At 40.0% G+C, this 20670-nt stretch overlaps 1 protein-coding gene across 1 annotated transcript in view; it reads right to left on the bottom strand.

The window, feature by feature from the left end:
* Nucleotides 1-20670, bottom strand: part of HTR2C (5-hydroxytryptamine receptor 2C) — a 239481-nt gene that overhangs the window by 200992 nt on the left and 17819 nt on the right. The window contains exon 2 of the mRNA XM_004710060.2: nucleotides 10539-10604. The gene's annotated coding sequence lies outside the window, so the exon portion shown is untranslated. The remainder of the gene's footprint in view (nucleotides 1-10538; nucleotides 10605-20670) is intronic.

Genomic DNA, 20670 nt, shown 5'->3' with positions numbered 1-20670 from the left:
TATTTGACTTTCTAAGGTCTAATTTTTAGTAGGCTGCAATATTTAGAGCTGCCACTAGAGGGAAAGCAGAAAACTCTAATGGTTGAACAAACTAACCAAGTGATAGAGAAATTTGTAAATTATAATACATTTTGCTCACTCAGAGATATTTACAGAATCAAGATATTTACAGAGTCATGATGCTAAGAATATAATATTTGGCATATGCACATACTGCCCCTTATTTCATGAAGTGTGCGTCTGGTGGAGGAGACTAATTATAGAATATTTAATGATAAACTTGTATAAGTCCTAGGAAATAAAGCTACAAATGTTATCTATGGAGGTATATAACAGAGGAACTTGACCAAGTCTTTAATGGTTTCCAAACCAAACCAAACTCACTGCCACTGAGTCAAATCCGACCCAGGGGAATCCTGACAGAGGTAGAAAGACTCACCCGGTTAAGCTGGTGATTTTGAACTGCCAACTTTGCAACCACTAAGCCACAAGAACCCCTTTGACAATTTGGTGGGCTAGAAAGCTTCCCTATTCCCAGGTGGAATGTCTTTGAACTTGTGCTTTGAAGGCTTCACTGGAATGTGTCAGGAGAGAAAGCTGGAGAATCTGAGGAAACAATCACATCAAAAGGAACAAGAGGCCTCAGAATAGTCTGTACTCAAAGGACTGCAAGTAGACCAGTGTAGCTGTGGCATTAATGGAAGAGAGGGCATTGGAAGAGTGGGAAAACATAATGGGTGACGAGGGAGAAGGGGTGTGCTTGGGGTAGCTCATGCTGTCGCTTATAAACCATGATTATGATTTTCAAACATCCTAAGAGCAGTTAGAATAAGAAGAATGGATTTGCAGTCCAAATGTGATTAATTAGAAAGCTCTTCCAATATTCTGACAAGAAATGAAGGTGAGCCAAGCTCAACAGAAGTGGAGTGAAGAGATGGAGGGGCGGAAACTGACAGGAGTGGATGATGAAGTTGGGTGAGGGAGAAAAAGAAGATTTTAGGAGTGTGCCTCACAGTTTCTTAAGGAATGCAACAATGTAAAATTGATGGTGTCATTTGCTGTGATGCTAAGAAACTTGCAAACCAATGCAAAAACTGTCTTACATCACCAACACTCAATTATATCAATGGACCACTCCATGGAATGGCAATTAATTACGCATAGATTCTAACTGATTTCACATTCTCAGGACTATGCCTTAAACATATGGTTTAGCCTTCCAGTTTTTATTAGTATCTCTGGGAAAAAACTTTTTTTCTTTCATTTTTTGAGAGCTCTATCCAATCGATATGTACAAAGAGGGAATATATCTGAAAGCAATTGTGTTACGTGTCTCGACCATATATTTAATTTTGGTGGGGAAAGCATTTGAACTGAGAGTAAAATATAAATGGGGAAATGATTCAGTGTGTGAATATTCACTTCACTCGACGTGCATAAAGCCATCCACATCATTAAAATATTTTATTTGGAAATAAATGTGCTAAATTTTTGATTGAGTAATATATGTTAACATTATAACTATTTTAATGCAAGGAGAAAATAAATCAACATTCTTTATGTCATAACTTTTTCATCATGATCTCTTACATGATATTATGCATTCTATTGCTTTTTGCAGTTGCATAAGTTTTACTTATATTTTATATTAAAAGAGATATGAATATTTTAAATGCATAATTTAAGTATGCAAAAATATTTTAGGTTAGTGGCTACACTGAAAAACAAACAAATGCACACACACAAATAGCATGTTACTGCTATCATCTAGTACAGCTGGTAGGCAACTGTAATTTGAAACTGTGCTGCTGCTTTCCAAAATAAAGGCATTTTACTTGTTGCGAAAAAATGAAAATATCTTGAAATTTAGAAATCATAAAATAGGTTGCTAGTCTTGTTGGCTATGGGGGCAGGCTATTCAGAGTGACAAAAAAAACACGTGTGTGGTTTATAGTCTTTGCAGTTACCAATTGGCCCAATTAGATTATTCAGTATAATAAGCATGTTTTGAAAGTACTTGCTCTCAGATATTTTCACTTCAACCAATTAATATAAAGGATGACTTACATTTGAGATGACAAGTAGGAAAAATAAACCTGCACAGACTATGTACAAAGTTACCATACAGCAGCTCAGCACTTCGGCATTCCTTTCCATCCCTTCTCAACTGCCTTCAAGCCCGTTGTGACTCCTGGCCACCCCACGTGGGTCAGAATAGAATCGTGCTTCAAAACGGTTTTCATTGATCAATTTTGAGCAACCCAGTTACCTAACCCACCGCACCACTAGGACTCCTTCTTTAAAGCCTTCTTTGGACACACTGAACATTTGATGATGTATTTTTTACCCTAAACAAAGGAAGAGTTGAGATTTTAAATATGTTTGATTATTTCATCAAATCCAAGAAATTAAAATACATGTAACCAACTCAAAGAACTAGAATGAAAGGTAAAGTGGAAAAAAGACAGGTCTACCAATTTATATAACCTTTTATTTGTTATGACCTATATATGTTTGAAATAAAGGCATTTATTAACCTAGAGTAACTTTTTCTGTGATACTCGGTTACACATCTGAGAACTCATGTTGAAAAGGCTTTCTGTTAACTAAACTTGTATTTATTAGTAGCAAAGCAAAGCTTTTCGTTAATTCCCACATAATTAAAAGCAAAACAGAATTAAAGAGATTTTAAAAGTTCCTGAGTTATGAATATACATTGAAGAGAGTGAAAAGTAGAAGTCATGTCACGAGACAGTAGAACCCAGGTAGGTAATGAGCAAATTGTTTTGCAAGTAAAAATTTTACATGTTGACCTCTAATACTTACTGATATGGTCAGCCTTCTCTAGATTAGGACGAATAGTTTTACAACCATAATTTTCCCTATAAGACATTAAACAACTTGTTTGTGGACTGTTACATGCACACAAAACACACACACAGGGTTGGAGTTCAAAAACTCCATCTCAAAATAGAATTAGTGATAATGGAATTTTCCAACGAATCTTTTAAAGCCCGTGTGTGTGCGCGCGCGCGCGCGCACACACACACACACACACACACACACATGATATGGAGCCCTATGTATATCAAGGCAAAAGTTATAATAAGTAGCATAAATATGACTTCAGGTAAGGTATTTCTCAGTTTGACTGTTAGTTGGGGTCAAATTGGGTTCCTTGATTTATATTTTTATTAACATTTTTTACTGAATCTCACATAGCCTATAGTCACGGAAAGCATGGGTAACCCATTTTTTTTAAACCCCAAGATCATCAGATTGTGGTTATACATGGTAATAAAACCCTTAGTACTCTTCTCTATCTAATTAACATGTCCAGTAAGATTAACAAGATTTGAATCATAATTAACTAGTCTCTAAAGTTTCACAGTTACCGTGACTTTACGTATCATGACCATTCTCTGTAAGGGCCACCTTTGCAAAGTGACCACCAAAGGTGGCCATCTTCTAAATCTCCATGATGAGATTATTTAAGGCATGCTTTCTCTCTCAGCCCATCAAGGAATTCGACTCTTAGAGCCACATTTTCAATGTTCAAAATGTGGGTCTGAATTTGATGGGACTGGTTATGCTAGGGACAAAAGGGGGGTGTTTCACGAATGCCCACAGTAAGCGCAAATTAGCTATCCATGCCGCAATACAGGGTTTAGAAAGAAATCCGGTACACCAATTCAACACCTATGGGAAAATCCATAACTGAGCATGCTCAGACGCAAGCCCCCTAGACCCAGGTGGAAGACAAGCTGGGCACACCCACCTGAGGCGCCAGCTGTAGGGCATCACCAGGGAGGATCAAGGCCTTCCACAGGAAGGCAGAGCTCTTTGTCCTCTGCTCTTGCTGGGTGCGTGCTTGTCCAGGGCCCTCGTGGCCTGCACTCTGGACACTCACTTGGCCCCTGGGGGGTTCCTGTTTCCACACGTAGTTTTGTGTTCCTGTCCCTGTATTCTTTCCACGTGGTTTGTCGCGTTCAGTCGCGAACTCGCGCGTGGCTCCCTCACAGCCTTGTACCCTATCCTGAAGCTGCGTGGATTTTTTGAGGCTGTAACACCGGAACCTTCCCTTCTCCTCGTAGGAGTGCTTCTGCTGCGTGACTTCTGGCAGCGCCATGAAGAAAGAAGCAAAGTATCCCCATCCAAAACCTAACAGTGAGCTGTTGCCACCTTAGCATGAATCTGCGTTTCATTAGCTCGATCAAATAATAGCCGGTTAAAAGCAAAGTTTCAACAGATATGTGGACAAAGAAAAATGCACCGGCCTGAGGAGGCAGGAACAAGCACTGGTTAGGGAACTGGGAGTATTTGACACGTGGTAGTCCAGGGATAACTTGGCAAAGGTAGACTATAGCAGCAAGGGAGACACCCAAGTTGAAATTGGCGGACTTTCCCTGCTCCTAAGATTGACCTTAGTTTTTACTACCATGGAGGGTTTACCACCCTTACTATTTGTGAAAAGAGTTTGTGTGAGCATTACTTCAATCTTGAAAAGATAAACTTACCTGCTAGTCCATGGTAACCTATTTCACCAACACAGTGAAAACATCTGCTGGCCAATTTGAATCTTCTCAAACTTATGCGTAACTTCCAGGACCTCTGCTGGGCTCTTTAACATTTTACATCCTTGGAATTTCACCCGCCCACCCCCTCCCCCACCCACCCACCCACATCCCCACCCCACACCCCACACAAAAGCAGCTGAGAGCTTTAAGAACTCTTCAAATGCATATTAAACAAAGGAAGTATAACCTTTGTCAAAAACCTTCAATTGTGACTCTTTAAATAAAGGAGAGCAGTTAGATTTTGACTGTTCTGACTTGGGGACATTTTAATGCAGCCATTTGGATTCAAAGATCTTGCTATAAAACCCCAGCTTTGTCCTTGATCTTTCTGCTCTTCGACAATACATAGATCAGATATTCTCAACCCTATTTCATTACTCACCTCTCCCGAATTTTGATAAACTTCCACATTCCACTTTATTTCCACATTTTTATTTTTACTATATAGCGAATATTTATTTTATGCTAACAGCGTTTGTTAAAATGTTACTGCTCATTTAAAGTGAGCTATTGAAAAAATATTATATAAACTCACTTCTATAAAAAGACAAGAAAAAGCCTATGTATAGAGACCAAAGTGAATGAGTGGTTACCAGAGTGAGGGGGAGGAGGAAGGGTAACGGGGCATTAATGGTGATGGAAAAATTCCATTGATTAAGGGTCAGGCTGCACAGTTGATTATTGTTATTGCTATCAAGAAATTATATACTTATATAGTGCTGAATTGGCAAAATGTGTATAATAGTTCTATTTATTATGACCAAAACAACAAAAAAAAATGTTTTAAATGTACTAGAGCTTGAATTGTGAGCCTCCCAGTTTGCAGAAGGCTGTGGATGACATTGACAGACCCAACTCCATCTACAGAACCCTCACATAGATTTAGCCTCCTGTGAATTCCTTCAGATCATTAACCAAGGATGTAGAGAATCTTGTCTTCAGGCAAAGTGCATTGGGAAGTAGATTGCCTCCACTCTTCTCCAGCTAGTCCTAAGAGGGGCAGATTTGCGTAGGGGTTTGCCTGGGTGTCTTTGATGGAAATCCTTGTATTGGGGACCTTACAGGGGCTGCATAGTGCTGAATCATGCCCTATCAGTCCTGCCCTGACTGCTTTCGTCTGAAGGCCCTAGGCCCATCTTGTATTCCCTTCTCTCTAACATTTTACGTGTCCCAATCATGGCTTGTTCCCGCTTCTGTAGTCCCATCTGTCATGAATTAGTGACAGTTTCCTTGGTTCCAGTACCTTATCTGCCTAGCATCCCGACTGTGAATCCTCAGAGGCCTTTATGAAGTTGTGCTACTGGCCTCCCTCATCCCATTGATGTCTCTGTGGCTTTGTATTTTAAAGACTTAGTAAATGTTCTCCTTAAATTATATCTAAGATTGGTGACTCTTTGGAACCCTAAATCAAAAGTATATACAGAATTTCAAATTCTAATGGAATCTAGATTTTTCTGGAGCCACAGAGGCTGGATGAACTTCTGAACGGTGGCTCTGAGATCGTCTTTAAAGCTTAAACCAAAAATATCCTCTGAAGCCTTCTTAAAAGTGAACAAGGGCTTAGCTTCAGTAATGAAAAGTACCCTGTGTTTTATGCTGTTTACGATGTTTTGCAGGAGGGGGGAAGGAGCACTAGAACAGATATGATGTGTATACAAAGCAATTCAACCATGGAAGTTGAGTTAGTTAATTGTGCCAACCTGGCCCATAATCACATGTGGGGCTAATTGAAAGGCGGAAGGATAAATGGGTGGTGAGCCTCGCCTTTCTAGTTCTCAGGTCTCTTGCTTTGTGATAGTCGCACCACGGTGCAGCTGCCTTAGCAGTTCCCTGCTTCAGCTTGCAAGACTGACTTCCTACAAAACATCCCCAAGGAGAAGCTACATGAACCTATCCCGATGCAGCCCTGCGTGCTGGAGCAGCCGTGTGGAGACCCCTGCTAGTGCTGAGATGCTTATTCGTTCACTGACTCAGCTTTCCTCCTGCAGTGGGCGTCACTGCCTCTGTTTTGTCAGGTGGAGGACTTTGTGGACTGGTGCTGGGTAAATGGGTTAATGTTGGACTTGTGGGCTTGGGCGGCATTGGGTTGGGATGATTTCGTGATGCACGTTTTCTTTACATAAAACTCTCTTATACATGAGTTGCTGTGGATTTGTTTCTCTAAAGTACCTAGACTAATACAGAAGTGTATGACATGTGAATGATCTGTCAAGAAAACGACTTGAAAGAAAGAAAGAACGAAGCCAAACTTGACCAATGGTTACCATAGGTGAAAGAGAAAGAGTTGTTCATTGGGGGCACTGAGTTTATGTTAATGGTGGTGGAATAATTTAGAAAAGGCTATCTATCAATGGTCGCAGAACACAGAGAGTGTAACCGATGGCACTTGTGGACTTGGAGGATGTTTTGTTGTGTATATGTTTTGCCGCAATTAGAAAAATAAATAGTTACACGACTAGCAATGAGTACAAGGAAGAAGAAAATGTTCTGGACTTAAATGTGGTGATAATTGTATAACTCTTCTTGACTGAATTATTGAATTGTATGACATGTAAGATGAGTGTTAATGAACTGTTTTTTTAAAGTTTTAGTTTCCAAGAGGTCCCAATCTCAAATACAGTTCAAGGAGAATGCTGATTAAGTTTTAAAAGAGACGAAGACTATACAAAGACACAGATATATTATCTGCATGAGAGAGGCCATTAGGGAGTTCATAATGGCATCTGGGGATTCACAGTCAGGGTGTTAATTAAATAAGTCTTGGAACCAAGGAAACTGTCACAAATTCATGCTTGGTGACAGATTAGTACATCACAGTTGCAAGTGGGACTACAGAGGAAGGGACGAGACCATAATTGGGACTTGTATATTTTGTCACATGAAAGAGGTGACAAGATTAGGCCACAGCCTTCTGACTGATCCAGCTGACTCCTGACTCTGAGACACATACCCCCACCAGGACTGTCCATCAAGGACCTAGCCAGATTGCCCCTCCCTGGGCTGGCTGGAGAATGGGGGAGGTAATTGACTTTCTAGAATGAAAAAAATCCAAAGGGAAGAACACGCTTACCACTTCTGAAATGGAAAGAACTGGAGAAACATTTCAAGCCCTGAATTGCAATTTTGAAAGTTTTTATAGGCAAAATATTGAATGATGCGGGAAGCACCAAGAGAAGATGGAAAAAATAGATAGTCAGTGTACCAAAAAGAAAGAGTTGATAGTCCATTTCAGGAGGTCTCCTATGAGCAAGAACCAATGGTGCTGAAGGAAGCAGTTCAAACGGTGCTGAATGCATTAGCCAAAAACAAACCTCCAGAAATTTATGGAATACCCACTGAAATGTTTCAGAAAGCTGGAGAAACGCTGGAAGCACTCACTAGTCTGTGCCAGAAAAATTGGAAGACAGGACCTGACCAACTGAATAGAAGAGGTCCATATTTGTACCCATCCAAAGATACATGACCCAACAGAATGCTCAAACTGCAGGGTGATGTAGATATCACAAACAAGTAAATTTTGCTTAAGAACACCCAACAATTGAGTTGCAGCAATACATTCACAGGGAGCTACCACAAGTTCAGGGGGAATTCAGAAGAGGACATGGAACAAGGGATTTCATTGCTGATTTCAGATGGATTTGGTTCAAAGCAGAGAATACTAGAAAGCAATTTACTTGTGTTTAATGGACTGTGCAAAGGCATTGCGGACTATGTGGACCCTAAAAAAATTATGGATAACTTTAACAACTGGAATTCGAGAGCACCTGATTGTGCTCATTTGGTACTTGTGCATGGGTCAAGCGTGCGTGCACCTTGTAATCTTGCTAGCATTCCCTATGAAGGGACACACTGTGGCAGTTAGTCTCTTGAGATGTTTAGACGGACCCATCTCCATCTGAAGAACTGGATTCATGCAACAAGTCCTGTAAGCCAGAGCACAGAAGCTCAGCACGTAGCCGAGGCACCTGGTCCTGGGCTTCCCTTTTGTTCTAAACTTGCAACTCTGCTGGGATCCTGCACGCATGGGGCTGTTGCTCTTTAGAAGTTCAAATTGCCCTATCTCCATCTGAAGGAGTTCTGCTGGCAGTGCTTGCTCCTTGGGCCCCTAAAGGCAAGGTCAGCACTTTATTTCTGTTCAGATTTACAGTCTCCCCATGGAGGCAGTTCTGCTTGGTCCTACAGGGACACTATGCGTGTGAATGACCTCAACAGCAGTGCAGGATTTTTTTTCTTTCTCTTTTTAATCTAAAGGGCAGATCTCACATCAAAATGCCTGCAGCTGGAATGTGAACTATACCGCCAAGCGAAGAGAACAATGGGAAAACCAGAAGGCCTAGCTCAGAGGCCAGACTGTTCCAGAAGACCTCTTCCCCCAAGTCCTCTCTATAAAATACCCCTAAACCTGTTGCTCAAGGAAGCAGATTTACATGGACCCAGGTTAGTCTGTCTTCTTGTAAACTCAAACTCAAAAATTGAACTCAAGCTCATTGCCAATGGAGTTGATTCTGACTCACAGTGATCTAAAGGTCCTCTGCCCCTGTTGGTTCCCTGTGGGTTTCCGAGTCTGCAAATCTTGACAAGCGTAGAAACCTTCATGTTTCTTGGGTGGAATGGATGGTGGTTTTGAACTGCTGCCCTTGCAGTCAGTAACCCAACGTGTAACTCACGACACCACCGGGGCTCCTCATCTCACTGCCATCCCATCGCGTAAGCAACCTGACTCATGGTGACCCCACAGGGCCCCTGGGAATTTCTGAGACTGTAAACTCTTTAGGGGAGTGGAAAGCCTCTTTTTTCTCCCACAGAGATGGCTGGTGGTTTAGAACTGCCCACCCTGAAGTTAGCTTAACCACTATGTCACTAGAGTATCTTTCTCCTAGACACTCTCACTGCCATGGAGTCAATGCTGACTCATCATGACCCACTGTGGGTTCCCAAGACTGTAACTGTTCACGGGGTTAGAAAGCCCGGTCTTTCTCCCAAGGAGCTGGCTGGTGGTTTTGAACTGCTGACCTTGCAGTTAGCAGCCCAATGCTTAACCTATATCACTTGAGTTCCTTTCTCCTAGCTACTTGTATGCAATAAATATTCTTGCTCTCCATCTGCCCCTGTCCGGTGAGCTGTCTTACATCTGACAGGCTGCAAGAATCTCCCGCTGTGTTTAAACAACACCGTCTCCTGGGACCATGGGAATGATCCAACTCACTGCTAGTGAGTTCATGCCAACTCTGCAAAAGTAGATGCCTATACTTTATCCTGGGGAGGGGCAATAGTATTTTTCATTAAAAGGGGGACTGAGTTTTTTCTTCTGCTTCTGAAAAGGACAGTAGGTCAAATATGTTTGGGAACCTAAGATTCTAGACCATGTCGAAAAGCTTCCAGAACAACGTGGCCTGGGCTCCATTCCAACTCAGAGTGAATCTACAGGATAGGGATGGAGTTGAGGTTGAGCGGTCCCTTTGTTTTTCCCTCAGTCAGTCCATCTTGACGAGAATAGAAAGCTTCAGCTGTCGCCCTTGGATAAGCTAGTGCGTTCAAGCTGCTGACCTTGAGGCTAACAGCCCTACGCCACCAGGACACTGTGGAAGAGCTTAGCTTTATGTGATTGTTAAGAAAACCAGTGAATTTTTCCTGCACTCCTGGATGAAGGTTTGATTTTGAAGGAGAAAATTAAACATCCACATTTTCCCATCACTTACCTAATTGATATTTATGTCATCTTAGATTTCTTCCATAAAATGTTGGAGTGGTACTCTGCGATTTGGAAAGGGTTAATAGAATAGGCTGAGATTCCTTTCTGGCTGCATTAAAATGTCATTTTCCAATAATAATATTCTTTAGGATTGGTCCACCATTAGAAGCATACAATTCACTGCTCATTGGTATGTTTATGCTAGCAAAATAATAGAACTGCCTTAAATATAATAGTTCAATATTACTGCATAATATAGGTATACTTACGGTAATTTTTGAGGGATGGCATGGGTTGGCCTATGTTACAGGTGCTCGCAGGTATTAGTTGATACCCTAAAAGCAAGCATTAAAAAAATTCAATCAGGACTCAATGTAAGATGCTATTTAGAATAAGGCCCTGAACATGTCAATGAGTATGTTCAGGATTGGCATCTACAACATGACCGAGAGTGAGGCTGATATTCATGTGCTCCAGCATAAAGCCTTCTTTGTCAGAAACGGAATTTTCCATTTAACAGTAGCATAGTAGGTATGGACACTGTCCATCTGTCAGCTAAAGGGATCATTAAATATCAGTTAAGCAATATGAATGAATCAACATTCGCAGTCCATAAAATCATGATTTTATATAAAATGATTACAGATAAGGAGTAGTTAAATGGTATTTTATGTATGGATATCAAAACAATTCTAGCAGCTGCAAAGGTAAATAACATTTGGAAATCATTTCCATTCCAGCGATTTTCAAAGTATCAAATGGTCGTTTTTACTTTTTATGCAAAACAAAAGGGACAGAAACCATTATTACGCAGATACATTTCTGCAGTAGGATAAATAAAATTGGTGTAGCATAATTAATAATTAACATATTTGAAGAATTGAATGTTTCCCCAAACCCACAAAACATGACTCAAACTTTTTTTAACATATGGAACTTTCTATTTTCTTTAACATAAAGCTAAATGGTTCCATGTAGCCAAGTAAATACACTGTTATAAAAAGCTCGTTAGGATTTTTAAAAAGATATAGGAATTGGGTGGTTCTCATATTATTTGAGGATATTACACTTTGTATTAGCTCATATGCTTATCAAAAAAAGTAACATATTGGAGTCACGGAATAAAATATATATGACCAATTTTAAAGCCACAATTGCAATAATTTAATGTGACTGCCTCTATTATCTCAGATGGTAAAATGTACTCTAACAAAAAATTATTTTACCCTGCATTTCTTATTTCTGTTTTTCAGTATATGAAACCCAGAACTGATGAACCTAAAGGGACAGCAAGTAGTTCAAGGGTTTTGAGTGTGGAGGGGTAAGGGCGAGAGGGGGAGGGCAAAAGGGAGATGAAGGAGGTCAAGGGGTCCAGGAAGAAAATGAATGTTTGGAAACTGATTGTGGTAGCAATTGTACAGTTCTGCTTGACATGATTGAACTATGAAATGATGTGATATATGTATTAACTCTCATTTAATAACAATAATAATTCAATTTTAAATAAGGGGGAAATGGCATGGGTATAAAGTTTTGTAGTTTTAATCCAAATTTCAGAAAATATATTTAGCCTTTATCAATTTGTACCAATATGCTCACTCCAAATAGTGGAAAGATTTACTGAAATCGCTCTTGAGAGAACCCATGATCACAGAAACCCACTATTTTAATGAGACAACAGGGAACTAAATAAATACTAATGGGAAAAGTATTGTGAAACTGATTCTAAATCCTATGTTTCATGAAGCAGAACTTCAAAACTCATTGCAATCTTGAAGCAACTCTGAGATTCCATGAGTGGTGAAGAAGCCAGTGACCTCGTTATTAACCTGCTCAATAAGAATTGTACTTAACACTGCAGAAAAGCGAGATCCGCTGTCACCGCTACTTTATGTTACAAAACTGCATAAGGAGCCCTGGTGGCGCAGTAGCCCAAATGTTGGAGTGCTAACTCAACAGTGAAAGCCCCACGGTCACTTCACCTGGGGCTGGAAGAAAACTGTACTCCGAAGAAGAGGCTCTCCTCTGTCCTGAGGATTGACTGATGGCTGAACATACTTGTGACCACAGAACTGCTGCTACAGAATGCCGGCCCCCTTGTGGTCAACTGTGGCTATTGCAAACGGAACAATGTAAAATGATGCTGCTGTCATTTACTCATCAAGAATACTTTTACAGATGTTTGTGCGTCTGCTTACTTGGAGGTAGAGGGTGCGTGGAGGGAATTGAGACATTTTATAAGCAAACATTCAGATTCCTTCATAAAAATCACTTAACCTGTTTTGTTTTAAGTTCTCTAAGGCTTAACAACTGAAAGTCTGTCTTCTGATGCCTCTACATTTTGAGTGATTTGCAATATTGCCATACAATTGCAACCATTTAATTATCCTCAGTTTTACTTCATAAATCAGTCATAATGTAAGAAGTAATACGGTTGATATATGAAATAGAAGAAGGACCTTCTTAGTGTTTGTATTAATATGTAGGGTAGGGTTAAGGTTAGTAGCATCTTTACAGAATGTCAATTAATTTTTAATAATTCTGGAAAACCCTAGGTGAAATTAATCTCTGTCCATTTATTTAGCTGTCCTGCACAATCATAAATTCTTCACATTAATAATTTGCATCTATCATCATACACTTTCCTATCCCAGTCTCTTTCTTCAGCCAACTATGGAAAAATCTGAGAAATCTTTTATCGGACTTCTATCATTCCCAGTTTCTTCGACTTCTCTCTCTCGTGCTGAATTAATATCTTTTTAAAAATTACAACACGGACTTCGATTTTTCTTCTTTGGAAGCTTACAACCCTGTGGGTTTCTGAACCCGTGAATCTTTATGGGAGGAGAAAACCTCACCGGGCTCCTGAGAAGTGGCTGGACCATGGTTTCAAACTGCTGACCCGTCACTTATCAGCACAGAACCCACTACACTATTAGTAACTCTAACTGCAAAGCAAAGATTCTCCTTCCATGACTCCGTCCTACATGTTACAGACACCAGTCAACTCTTTTCTCTGATGGCATACATGTGATCCAGTTACCGTTGACAATGGGACTGATTTTTGAAGTGAAACAGAGGATAATTGTATGGTTGTTCCACAAAGATTTCATCCTACTTTTGGTAAAAACATTATTTTTGTTACATTTTCAGCCTTCCCTGATATGGGGTAATATTAAATAGCACTTGCAATTCAAAATTGTACTTTAAAAGCATTGAAAAAACAAAAAACAAAACTCTGCAAAGTTTTAATGGATAAGTTTGCTGCCTCATTTCTCCACAGTGGAAGTCAATAGAGAAAAAAGATATTTAATAAACTGCCTACCCAATAAATGCCCATCTGACTGTGGCTACGAGTTCTCATTGAAATGCCAGGACTCAAGGCTTAGTGCGAGTGAGTCAAGGCTAGTGTTACAAAAGGGCTTACTGCTTTAGAAATACGTGACTATCTGCTCAGTTTAAAAGAAGGGAATCCCTGCCCATTCGGATTAATACACTACCACACAAGGACTAAATGGTACCCTGTACTGCCTATCTAGATTTAAGTACACATATACTTTAGTGAAACACGATTTGAATAGAATTAAAAACAAAAAAATACCTCACTGCCTTCCAGTCAATGTAGCCCCTACAGGGCAGGGTAGAACTGCCCCTGTGGGTTTCTGAGACTGTCACTCTTTACTGGAGTAGAAAGGCTCCTCTTTCTCTTGAATCATTATAGATAAGGTGAGCCATTTTAGAAGTTCCTATAAATTCAATATTTCTTTTCCTTCTATGTCTCATGCATTCCTTCTTCGATGCACTTTTTGTACTATGTTTCACTGAGTCATTAAATTTTTTTCATATTATTTAAAGCACAGATATCCTATTGACTTTCTATTGAAAACGTGCTCAACAAGATTGTTTAAAACCATCATCTTCATCAAATGCAATGGTGGTGGGGTGAGGTGCTGGCCACTGGATTTTGACTCAGAAACCAAGACTCCTTAGAAAATACTGCAATTCCTGGTTGCCTTAGAGCTGGCGGGGATAAGGAGCTGGGAGGAAGCATGGGGATGCATGATGGCTTAAGGGCAGAGAGTTTCTTTGGGGATGATGAAGATGTTCTCAATAGGCTATGATCATTGTGCCAAGTAGTAGGGATTCCATGGCTTCTTTGTTTGTAATGGGCAGCTTTGTTTTTGCTACTTTGATATTCATTAAAGGTTATCTTGGGCGGATCTTGTTCATTATTATGCAAATATGCTTCTCTTTGTGTTTACATCGCGCTGTTTTAGACACACTGGAGCCAGGTGGCTTCTTGGTGAAGCATTGGGTGGCTAACTGAAAAGCCAGCAATTTGAAACCACCAGCCACTCCTCAGGAGAAAGAGGCCGCTTTTTGTTCCCATCAAGAATTAGTCCCAGAAACCAGCAGGGGCAGTTTGATCCTGTCCCAAAAGGTTGTCACTATGAGTTGGCATCGACTCACTGGCAGTGAGTTTGGTTTTATGGTTTATATACAACTAGGCCTCTGGGTGGTACACTTTGGCAGTTGGCACCCACCCAGTGGCACTAAGGAAGAAAGGTCTGCCACTCTGCTTCTGTAAGTATTAGATCCAAGAACCCCCTAGGGAGCAGTTCTCCCACGACATGCAGAATTGGTGTGAGTTGGAACCAACTTGGTGGCAAATGATTTTATCTCTTTCTTATATATACAACTAATGATGTGCCTCAATTTTTTAAAGTAAAAGTCAATGAATTCAGAGTTGCTGATACGTTAGAGGCAGGTTCTGAACACTGTCTAGGTTTCTTCCCTGCGTAGGATCAGGAAATCGACTCTTCCAATACTACGAATGAGCAGGTGGATTTGTTTGGCATGTTTTATTATTACGAACAAAATTCTCTTTATGATATTTACTAAACTTAAAGTTAAGCTTTAAGCAAGCTTCCCTTAAAAACCACAAGGAAAGCTCGATACAAACTGTATTATCGTTCTGTAGTTGTGCACCAGAAGAAAGCATTTACACTTATAGGAGAACAACAACAAAAGGAGTTTTTCATTTAAGACACAGGTGCCCAGATTTAGAGTTGGACTTGTGTAATTTTGAGTATATAAGGCAGTATTGTATATGAAATTAGGTTACAATATAATTATTTATATTATAAGGGCAGAAAGAAATTTTGTGGACTATGCAGTCAGAGTGTCTCTGCCGTCGAGTAGATTCCAACTCAGAGCGATCTTGGGCTCGCCGAGGCTGTACATCCTTACGGCGTGGATAGCCTGTTTGCTGCAGACTACCTCGTGAGTTTGAACCACTGAACTTGCAGTTAGCTGTCCAGTGTTTAGCCGACTGTGCCACCACAGCTCTCTTCTTGTGTTGTAATGACTGCTCTTTCTTTCCTAGTAAATGTGATTTGGGAGGAGTTAAAACCAATCTAGGTGCCTTGCTGGCACAGTGGGTGAGCTACGAAGCCAGGCCAACAATGTACATCCAGAAGTTGCTGTGCGGCAGACAGATGAGGCTATCTGCTCCCCCAAATTTGATCACCTTGGAAACCCTACAGAGAGTTCTGTTCTAGCCTATAGGTGGCTGTGAGTCGGAATTGACTCAGTGAGTTTGTTTTGTTTTGCCTTGTTACTTTGGTAAAGTGAATCTGCGTGCCCATTGTGTGATATAATTAGGATGCAAATACATTATTTTTGTATTTCATCATCAGTTACTCTCTATTGTGCCCACTTTCTCTGCCTTTGTTTACAAATTGATTTTCCTTCATCTTTAAAAGTGAACTGAGGATTTTGAAAACCCTCGCATTCTTGATATGTAAACACTGATACATGCCTGCCATCTCCTGACCTCTCTCCCATTTAGTTCTTGGGAAACATTGTCAGGTGCCTCAGCAAATCTTGTAGAGAGGACATTTCGGCTTTGACTTATTTAGTGAAGCCTTTGATTAGGTGACGGTTTACAGAGCAGATTATAGTTCTATCTTCTGCAATTCATCTATCTTTTCTTATTCGCGTCATCCATTGCCATCCCCTCCACGTATTATCACCTATCTCGCTTCTTCTCTGCGTTTCCCCACTTCCATTCCTCCTCCTTCCCTAACTCTCTGGATGTTGACCTCCAATAAATGCTGCTCTTCTGGTTTTCCTTGGTTGGTCGGTCTAGCGTTGAGGTGAGTGCAGTTACAGACTGGCAGGGGAGGGACGGCAATCCCGGATAGCCCACCAGTTGCTATCTGACCAGCCCAGTCCCTTTTATGACTTAGCGTTCTGTCCATTTTCTGAGAGTATGTTCTGGGTATCCACACGTGGCAGGTTTTTAAAGCTTAAGGCTGTTCATGAAGGTGCCATTATAAAAGTACATCCCAACTTTGTAGTCCAACAGTTCTGAGTTTGAATCCTGACTCCACCCGTTGTGAGCTGTGTGAATGACATCACTCATGTATTATGACAATTTCACACTACAGATACTGTCTAAGAAAGGTGGAGGATCAGGAGACCCCCAGTGAAATGGATTGACACAGTGGTTGCAAGAATGGCCTAGAGAGGGGAGTGTTTCAGTCTGTGGGGCAGTTAGGTCACTGTGAGTTGGGACCGACTCGAGAGCACCCCACAGAGACATGTCAAATGGACTGACTGCAGCTTTGTGGGGATTCAATATTGATTCATTCCCTTCCAAGATGCCCGGCATAACTTCCTCGCACCTCCTCTAACTCAGATATTCCATTCGGTAGTTGTTAGATAAAATGCCAAATATAAATAACAATTTCAGTACTTCTACAGTTTAAAGTTGCTGACGAAAGGTTGACTGAAGAGGAAAATTGAAAGCATTGATTGAAATACCCACTTAGGATCATTTGGCGGGGGTGGTGGACTGTGCATCTTCCAGCCCTTTCCTGCTTTGTCTTGTGCATACCTCAATGGGAAATAACTCTTTAAAACGAAGGTCTCCATTTGAGTTCATGGTTCCAAATCAATCCAATATATGCAAGGCACAGATAGGTGTGAACAGACCTCATTCTATAATACACACTTTTAAAATATTTTGGATCGGGCCACTGAATTCGTTTGATTGTTCATGCTGTGATTTCATCTTTCACATACTCTGCAGTTCAGCGTCACTGTCCTTAAAACCACAGGAAGGTCGATGGTTTGCTTCCTTATAAATGACATAATGCATGAGGGCTGGGATTCTGTAGCTTGTGACTCACGCTTGCAATTGTACATTTTAAGAGCTGTAATTTACAGAAAGGAAGCATCCAGCCTTGAGCTGTTTCAAACTTCAGTTGATCCAACAAATGAGGAAATAGGGGCTAACATAAATAAGGGCACCATGGCCTGTCGACTCGCCACTAGCCTCATTTAAACCTCAAAAATGACTGACTCTACTTTGTCTTTCACATGTTTTATCCTCTTTGTAAATATGCATGTGGATACAAACAAACATACGTATGTATAGATTTTCTACTGCTATATACACATATTTTCTACCTAAACGTACGCCTCAGAGTGAAAGTCATAATCCTGTCAGTCTTCGCAGACTGATTTATCTGACTTTGTAAGTATTGCAACTACCAATGCGAATGTTCTTTCTGCTCCTCCATAATTCTCGAGGACTGAATGACGTATTCACATTTGTCAAGGCATTTATTTAATATGCCACAACGCTTTCAAGAACAATGGTGCATAACCACCTGATCTCAGAGTTAGGAAATTGAGGTTGCCAGTATTACCCATGTGACCTTGGGCAAGTCTTGGGCCCTCTCTAATTCATTTTTCTTTAAAACACACACAGGATTAAGTCCATTATAGATGTAATCACCATACGTTAGTTACTTAATTAAAATGATTACTACTTCATATGTTGCTGCTTTCATAAGTTCATCCATGCACTTAGGAATTATAAAGGGCTTTGTTGAAATTCTTAAAAAGAAATCTCACTCTATAAATAATCTAATAAGAATAAACGATTTGTTGTTGTTGAGAACTAATTGCTTGGTCTTCAGATAATTGATTTTATGTGAGGTTCTTTTACAGCTCAGGAGCCCTCATGGTGTAGTGGGTTACCTGGTGGGCGGCTCACCTTGAGGTCAGCAGTTTGAGCCCACTAGCCCTTCCACAAGAGAAAGATGAGACTTTCTGTACCCGGAAAGATTCGGAGCCATCAAACGCAGAGGGGCAATACTACCCTTTCTTATAGAGTAACTATGAGTCACACTTGACTCAATGGCAGTGTGGCAGTGAGTGTGTGTGAGTTTTGATTTGAGGAGCAACAGCTCATTACTTACGAGTAATATAAGGCAGGATAAAATTCAGGTATCAAAGGGTTTCCTAATAAAAATGTAAATTCATATGACTATACTGGTATACTCACTATTAATTTCAATTGACTGAATCCATTGCTAGACACAAAGAAGATGCTCAACTCATGTTTGCTGGTGTATTTGTTTTCAATGTGCAAAGAGCAACAGGTTTGAGCATGAATGATTTCAGAGTCATATACATATATAAAGAAAAATCTTATCTGTCTGAAATGTTCCTTAGTATAAAAGAGATTTCATTATTGTTTAGGGATGATAGTGAAAATTACAGAGGATGAAATTTTTTTCTTGGAGCTTTAAAGCAAATAGATTTTTAGTAACTTCACAATTTCAATCCCAACCGCCTCGTTTTTATCAATTCTACTCCTGGAAATTGGTCTAAAGGGAACAGAGACTTTCTGCTAACAAACCCTTTATGCATAGTTTCTATAAAGCACCTACCAAATATTAGGCATTGTTTCCTCTTCTGAGAGACCCTGAAATATACAATCAAATGTCTTGCACAGAGCAGAAATTTAACAATTGTGAATGTAATACTATAGAAAACTGGAGGAAGCTCAGAAAGGGTTCCGTTATTTAAATTCCAAGGTGAATATGATCCTTAAATATTCTCCACTAGAGGAAGACACGGTGGCTGCAAAATAAGGGACCCAAGCATCACCATTGTGAGGCGCAGGACCAGCCAGCGTTTTGTTCTATTGCACTTTGGGTCACTGTGAGTTAGAACTGACATATGACAGGAACCTCACAAGAGTGCTTAATCTTTGGTCTTCTGTTCTATTCTCTCTATTTAACATTCTCCCCCTTGGAAGGTTTTTTAATTCGCCTATACTCTTTTAATCTTCTGTGGTGATCAATCTGTGGAGTGCTAGTCCCTTTAAAGTATCTCCAAAGAATCTCTGATGGTGCATGTCTCACCATGAGCTGGAATATATTCAAGTTGAAGGACATTATCTTACTTCCTCTCATTAACTAGTTCCTAAGTTAACTTTCCCCCACTACAAAACATGAATGTCCTACATCTTTTTAATAATGCTCTTCTCTGGCAATTCAAACCTTAGCTCTCTTTCAGGGTCGAGCACAGGTCCTGTGTCTTCCAATAAAATTCTTTTGATTATTTCTCTCTCTTCATTTGTATGGGGAACATTATTTATACTTCATTATATAATGCCTTGCTACTTCTTGCATGTGGCTAACTGTATTTTATCTTCCAAAATAGAACATGAGTGTCTCAGAGGTAGGAACCATATCATACAAACAATTTTTTTTAAAGATTCATAAAAAACTGGCTTGACAAAAGGAAAAAATTCACTTAACAGTTCTGTGACTCTAAGAAAAGATGATCTTTTCTGCCAATTTGACACTGCAGGCAAACTTTAATTTTGCAAAATATATGCCCATATATATAATACACATAGCACACATGGGAAAATGATGCCTGAGGGATTTTGCAAATAGTGCATAGCATGCATGCTATTTGTGTAAAATATAGTGATTAGAATCACCCCTAACCAAATTCACTGCTGTTGAGATGATTCCAACTCATAGCGAAGCTATAGGACAGACAGGGCAGACCTGGCCCTGTGGGTTTCTTTATGGGAAAAGAAAGCCTCTTCCTTCTCTGCTGGAGCAGCTGGTGTTTTTGAACTACTAACTTTGTAAGATAAGCCTTGAAAAATCTTTCTTAAGTGATGATAATGAGAGAAATCATGATTACTCAGATCAAGAGGAGATTTGAGTGTCCTAGCTACAATCTGATTGAGGACAGAAGTTCAAAATATGCTTCTGAACTTCTTTTATAACACCAGTGATATAACTTTGTATACATTCGCGATGGGAATAAGACTAGAAAATAGCTAGATATTAAAAATATAACAATGATATAATGGTCATGAAAACTGTATTTAATTTTTCTTTTTCTCCTCTCTTCCATCCATTCAGCATCACCATCAAAGACTCAACGGCATTCTGAATGCCAACAGAGGACATGGAATATAGTGACTGAAAAAAAAGAATGATACAGGGTAACAATGGCCTCCAGATGAGTCTCCACAGATTTCCTTGTCTTCTGAAAGGTGATAACTTACGTAGCCAA

The sequence above is a fragment of the Echinops telfairi genome, unplaced genomic scaffold, assembly GCF_000313985.2.
Source record: "Echinops telfairi isolate 266 unplaced genomic scaffold, ASM31398v2 ScPeMD7_7427;HRSCAF=8465, whole genome shotgun sequence".
In the NCBI taxonomy this organism is placed as follows: Eukaryota; Metazoa; Chordata; class Mammalia; order Afrosoricida; family Tenrecidae; genus Echinops; species Echinops telfairi.
The sequence above is the reverse complement of the archived record's forward strand: the minus strand, read 5'-3'. Positions and strand labels throughout refer to the sequence as shown.